Raw genomic sequence first — 6,971 nt, 5'->3', positions numbered from 1 at the left:
TTAAACTCAACTTCCAACAGTTTTTAAACAGAGAATAATGGTTACATTTAGTTTAGTGAAGGAGATGTTGTTCTTTAATGTTTCCTGCATTTCAAGCTGTTCACATTTCACAAATTAGTCTGGGAATATATCAGAAAAAGTTCATTTAAGCTGCTCTAAGTTCAACACTGGGGTAAACAGGAGAAACAAGAATAAAATTCATTCTTTCAAGTGATTTCGACCAGTCTGTTAGTTACTGCAAGTGTTTAGACACAGAAAATGGAAAAAGTTAACTGATGACACCAAATTTAATATTTGAGCAGAAACTTACTTCCAACGTCCAGTCTGGTTTCCTCCACCAAAAGTCCTCCACAGTGAGACAAACACATTGAGCCGCCGTACAAAAACCTCACTGTAGAGAGACACGGCTCTCTGACTTTGACACAAACAAACTCAACATCAACAGTTTCCTGTATTAAAAGAACTAATTTCATATTATATTAATCAAACAGTGCCACAGTTGTTCAGAATTAGTCACATTTTCACAGTATAGCTTTAAATCGGTTTAAAAATCAAAGTGGATTTGTTCTCATGTCAAATGAAACAAGTCAGAAGACGTCACAGTCATCGAACAAATCCACCTAAAATGATCTCTGACTGTTAATTAAACTGATAACGAGTAAACCTTTTTAGCCTTATATGCTACCACTTGGTGATGTCAGCAGAAAGCACGACATTAGATTTCATAACTATGTCTGATGATTCCCAGGTATAGATTTCTGTATTCCCTCATGACCTCTGTCCCATTGATACGTTTATGTCATGCACTAAAGGACTGGATGTCACACAACTTCATTCAGCTCAATAAGACAAAATTAAGATCATAATGTTTGGGCAAAAAGCCCAGGGAGACCATGTGCTGTGAAGGATCACGGACTGAGGCAGGTCAAAAACCTGGAGTTGACTTGGATTCTGACCTCAGTTTTGATTCACACATTAGAAATGTCATGAAAATCTAATTTTATCATCTCAGAAGCATTGCTATGGTCAGCATTTTATCACTGTATTTTTATCATTTTATTTATGCATTTATCATTTTTGCTAAATTGTTTTAATTCATCAATAAACAGCATGACATAGTCATCCAAGTCCCTGTTGGAGTCAGTCAGAACATTTCCATAGAGACCACTTTGCATCAGCAGCACCATGCCCAGTGCTCTGGAGAGTTATTAGTCCTGAGAGTTGAACACTGGATGACTGACAGCTGTCCCTTCATGACAACAGAGTTTTACAGAGTTTTAAATCTTTCCCATCTAGTGTTGCGATGGCTTTTAAAATCTTTTGGACACCGTTTTCCTGAGGGCTGTTTGGTTTCGGATGTGTGCATATGAACATTGTTTATATGGCCATCATTTTTGGCTCATAACTTCTTTGACAGGGATCGGATAATCTTCATCACCTTTTGACAAAAATATTTTTTTATACATTTATTTGTTGTTTTAAAAATATATAAATCATTTCCCGTGATAGATTGAACATATGTCAGGTCATTCTGTTGATGATTCTCTGTGCTGGATATGACATGACAGGCTTCGTAAAAAGGAAGTGAACCAATGTGTGAGCGAGTGACTGTTGGAGCAGAAAAAACATCTGACAGAAACTCAACTCTCACACAGTAGGTGTCAAGTGTCTTCTGGTTGAATTGACATTTGTATGGGTCCTTGTCCTCTAAACTGACTGGTGTCTTCTAGGTGATGCCGCACCACCCTGACAGTGGCTGCCCCCTGCCAGTGAGGAGCTGCAGCAGGGAAGGCCACGCTCTGTGTCTGGCCACAAGGGCTTCCCTCAGACTGAGTCTGGCCTGGAAGTGGACAGCAGCAGCAGCATCAGCTGGGAGGAGAGCAGGAGCCCCGTGGTGTGGAGAATGACGGCCTCTACAGCTGGAGCAGCCACCATGAGGCTCGCTGCAGACCCAGTGGAGGCAAGTGGACTCTGTGACCTGTGAGGCCACCCAGGGCTCCCCAGACTCTTTCACATACACTGAGAGAGACCAGTGTTCCCAAGTCCTGACCTGACTCACTGGGACTCTGCTACGGTTTTTTACTCTGCTACTGCTCTCAGTCTGCCTCTCTCTCTCTCTGTTTCTCTGTCATGTTTTAATATAACGTCTTCTTGCTGTTTTCAACAATTTAAACAAATAAAGATTTCATCATGTATTATCAGTGACATGTCTTTTGACTTCCTTCTTTGAAATCTTACATGTAACATTAGTCAGTTTAATGTACAGTAACAAGTCTGATTCCCCCAAATGCAGTTTTTAATGGTTTTAGACTATAGATACTCTTTCTATGGTTACACCTATATTTACCTTTGGTAACAAACATATACTTAGAGCACTTCAACAGTGAATCACAACACAGCTATCTGTTATTACTAACATTGGCCTTGTAGAATCCTGTTATGTCCCAGTGTTGTTAATTTTGTACCTAGAGATGATTTTCATTATCTTATTAAAAATAAAATGTAGAAATAAAAAGCCGGGTGTCCATCTGCATGAGGTGATAACTCTTAATAGCTCCCACTCTGATTCTCACTGCGTGGTGAATGGACTGTAGCTACAGTGCTTAACCAAATGTATCAGACCACCTGTTCAGGAGCCATCCAGCACCATGAAGTGCTTTAATGCGGACCCTTTCATTTTCAGTAGCTCTCGACTTTTACCATTTTGAGCCGTGGCATAGACTTTACAGTGGGTAGTTGTTTACACTACATATCATTCACCATTCACACACATTCATACTTTATGTTTATGCGTTAGCTGAATGCAAGTGCCAACTGCTCATCAGTTTTTAGGAGCTTAACCATTCATATGCATTTATACAATGATTGCAAAGTCTTTAAGAGCAATTTGGGGTTCAGTTATCTTGCCACAGGACACTTTGGCATGCACACTGGAGGAGCCAGGGATTGACACACTGATTTCTTTGATTGTGGATGACCCCGCCTGCCCCTGAGCCACAGCCATTGGTCAACACTGCACATCTAATGTAGCAATAAAAACAGGCGGTGACACAAAATGATCAAATAGCCCCTGTACACTTTAGACAGAAGAGTGTTTTAGTTTGAAGGAATCTGATGCTCTCAATGCATAACTAGAATTACATTCATGATGATTAAATAAACAATGATAAATGATTTACTAAAAAAGAAGTTTCAGTCTTTTAAAATTACTATAAGCTACTGATGTGCCAGCAACTGAATTTTGGATGCACTTCTTAGCATTGATATTTGAACAAGCATCTTTAGCCTGTTTTCTATTGTTTGTAATATTTGGTGATACTGAATTATTTTTATATTTATATTTATTATAGAGACACAGTGTGTCATTATTTTCTATTTTGTTGTGTGGGTCTCGTAAGAATAGAATAGATGAGATAAAAGTGTTAATCCTGAGTGTCTGGTTATTGTCACCATATTTTGTGAGTTATCTACAGCTCTTTTAGTTTTTCTCATGTAATGTGAATGTGGAGGGAGGTGTGTGCCAACCAGGCTGTGTCGTTTCCTGGTTACACTTATTGAGTGATAGTTATTTTTATTCATAGCTCTTCTCAAGTACTTGTCTGTTCACCTGATGAGGATTCTCCTTATTTTATGACTCATTAAGACTCTGTTGTCCTCTCAGCTGCAGTCCTCTTTTTTTAATCACTAAACAGCGATATCGTAGCCAGCAATGTAGTTGATAATATTAGTAGGTACACTAGTTTTGTAAGTTAGCTAACTTTACTCGGTTCTATTTTCTCTTCACTTTAGGTTTTTATTAACCTTTTCTTTTTTTACAGGTGGAAAACCACTGCAGTTTCTCTCATTTTATTTTTTCATAAACATAGCCCTTGTTATGTTGTATTGCGCAGTATTGTGAATTTATTTTGGCCGTGCTAGAATTGACCCAAAATTAGTCCTGCAACCACTCACAGTCCACACGCAGGTTCACCGTCCTTCTCCTTCATTTAGTACCTATCCAAGTTTGGTACTTTTTAGAGGGAGTTTATATTTTTTCAAATAGCTGGTCTCACCAGTGCTGAGGAGTTTTTAGAAGGGTCTTTCATACGAAAATTATTAAATTAATTCAAAACTGCTTCAATCTATGTCTGATAAGGTGATGGCTGTAAATCTCTGATCTTTCAAAGGGACCGTCTTCTTGGTGCAAAAGGTGCTGTTTTCCTGTTTGTGACACCACTTTTGTGGTAATCTTATAAAAAAAAAGGGTTAAAATGATGAAAAACTTTTGTCACAAACACACTCTAAATCAAAAACTTTGCTTTTTCAGAATGTGATTGATATAATGTGAAGTGTTTTTTTGGTCCATCTTTGATTATGAAGGTTTCTGATGCTGATTTTATGTTCATATTTTCTGTTAGCTGGATATATTTCAAACAGCTGTCATTCACTTTGAAGCTGAGGTGTGTGTGTGTGTGTGTGTGTGTGTGTGTGTTGTGTGTGTGTGTGTGTGTGTGTGGTGTGTGTGTGTGTGTGTTGTGTGTGGTGTCCTCAGTTAAGTGTATCAGTCTCTGCAGTAGCTTCCAGCTGCAGCAGTCAGTTCAGTTTCTGTTCAGTCTGACTGAGGGAGGTTTTTGTATGATGCTTTTTCACTGTGTGAACACATACACACTGTTGATGTAGTGTTGACTCTGACAGTAGTAAACTGCTGCATCTTCAGTCTGAACTCCACTGATGGTCAGAGTGAAGTCAGAGTTTGATCCACTGCCTGTAAAACGAGCTGGAATCCCTGATACTCGAGTGCTCGCAAAGTAAATGAGCCGTTTAGGAGTTTCTCCATCTCTCTGTTGGTACCAGGCTAAAAGGTGGTAATTGTTCCAAACCTGAACATTCTGACTGGTCTTACATGTGATGGTGACAGAGCCTCCCACAGCAGAGCTCACTGCTCCAGGCTGAGTCACTGTGACCTGGCCTCTGGACTCTGAGGATACAGACAAAAACATAAAGCAGCATCATGGTTTTGTCAGCTTCATTTCAGAGGGACGGATGTTCATAGAGGAGAGGAGTTTGATCTCTGGACTTTACCTGTGAAGCAGCAGCACGAGGAGAGTCCAGATGAGGACGGAGATCAAATCATGTTTTTGATGAGGAGGTTTCTGTGGCTTCTGTTGTCATGAGGACAGCTGTCAGTCATCCAGTGTTCAACTCTCAGGACTATAAACTCTCCCAGAGCACTGGAGCATGGTGCTGCTGATGCAAAGTGGCTCTCTATGGAAATGCTCTGACTGACTCCAACAGGGACTTGGATTACTCTGATCATGCTGTTTATCAATGGATCAATCAGTTTATCATTTATCAGGAATGTATCAGTGCTCATCCGTCTTTGATTTCAGGTTGATTAAAACATTTTACAAGAATATTTTCAAAAACAATTTTAATGAAGTTAAACTTTTTCATTTGTCATAATCTACAATACATATTTGTTGATAGTAATTATTTACATTTTTTAGGCTTTACTGGACAGTTTTTCTTGAAAACACTCTTTTTTAATTGACATTAATATTGTTTGTAGAAGTTTAACATTTCACAAAAAAGGATAAATACATATTCATATTTTGTTACTCATTTTAGACAGTTAAACCAGTTATGGGGGTAAACTGGGAATGTGTTTGTTGAGTTTGTTTGTGTCAAAGTCAGAGACCCGTGTCTCTCTACAGTGAGAGGTTTTTGTACGGCGGCTCAATGAGTTTGTATCACTGTGGCTGCTGATGCAAAGTGACTCCCTATGGAAATGTTGATACTGAAGAGAAACCAGTGTTCTCAAAAATGACCTGACTCACTTGGACTCCTACTCTCAGCACCCCGCAAAAATATGTCTCTCTATATTCACACTAATTTTACATTTAACCTCTGATAGTGCATTATCGACGGACCTGAGGCAGGTCTCTGGAATGCATTACCCCCTGACATCCGCAATATTGACTCTTTACCCCTCTTCAAATCTAGACTGAAAACTCATTTGTTTCAGTTAGCCTATGCACTTTGACTTTTAATCATTTCTTTGTTTTATATTTTACAGCCTGTGCTTTTTATTGTGTATTGCCTTTTTAATCTTTGTATTTCTATTGCTTTTTTTCTTTGTATAGTGTCCTTGGGTGTTTTGAAAGGCGCTTTGAAATAAAATGCATTATTATTATTATTATTATCTAAACAGGAGAGGTAAAAAACTAAATTCACTTCCTCACAGTTGTCATGGACGGGGAAATTAGCTACAGAGTCTAAAACCATTGCCAGAACCAGACTGTAAACATGTTTGATTCTGCTGTGAAGTTGGACATTGTAATACGGGTTCTCATAGAGTTTGGCTCACTTCTGCAGCCTGTCTCAAGCGGTTACAGTTTTAAGCACTTCCACATTGGCTTCATTTCTCAGCAGCGGTTGGTGCATGGTTTTAACATAAAATCAGGAGTGAGCAGAGTTAAAAACCACAAGGTAAAAATGAAAAGTTTAACAGTTTATTGCAAAAGGATGAATAAAAAAACCCACCCCAAGTCTCACTTGGTGGTCCAGCAGTCCTTCTTGGTTGCGTCCTTCTGCAGACCTCCACAGCATCCTGCGGCCACGGTCCGAGCTTAGCGCATCCTGTTCGTCCAGCACCATACCTGCCCAGAGGCCCCTATTGTCACAGCATCAACCAGTTAGCTCTTTCCCTCACTCCTACCTGGCCCCACAGCTGGCCCCCCAGTGCCAGTAGCTTAATTTTAGATACTACAATTACACACTCACATTTTCTAAGAAATAAGCATCCAACGTCAAACATGGCTGGCTCTTGCATGCAGTGACAGGCTGGTTTGCTCTGAGCTTTCCAGTGAGCCACTGTTTTAAACTCTCCCAATGCTCCTGCACACCTATTGCATATCTCCTTGATCACTGCCCATCAGTAAGTCCGCATGTAGTTCGGGGGCCATAAGAAAAACAACACACACTAAACTAAT

At 39.6% G+C, this 6,971-nt stretch overlaps 1 pseudogene; it reads right to left on the bottom strand.

Moving 5' to 3' along the window:
• Positions 1-298: 298 nt before the first annotated feature.
• LOC113745126 (Ig kappa chain V region 3381-like) lies at positions 299-6,636 on the bottom strand (annotated as a pseudogene).
• Between the last annotated feature and the right edge of the window lie 335 nt (positions 6,637-6,971).

Source organism: Larimichthys crocea, unplaced genomic scaffold (assembly GCF_000972845.2).
Source record: "Larimichthys crocea isolate SSNF unplaced genomic scaffold, L_crocea_2.0 scaffold466, whole genome shotgun sequence".
Classification (NCBI taxonomy): Eukaryota; Metazoa; Chordata; class Actinopteri; family Sciaenidae; genus Larimichthys; species Larimichthys crocea.
The sequence above is the reverse complement of the archived record's forward strand: the minus strand, read 5'-3'. Positions and strand labels throughout refer to the sequence as shown.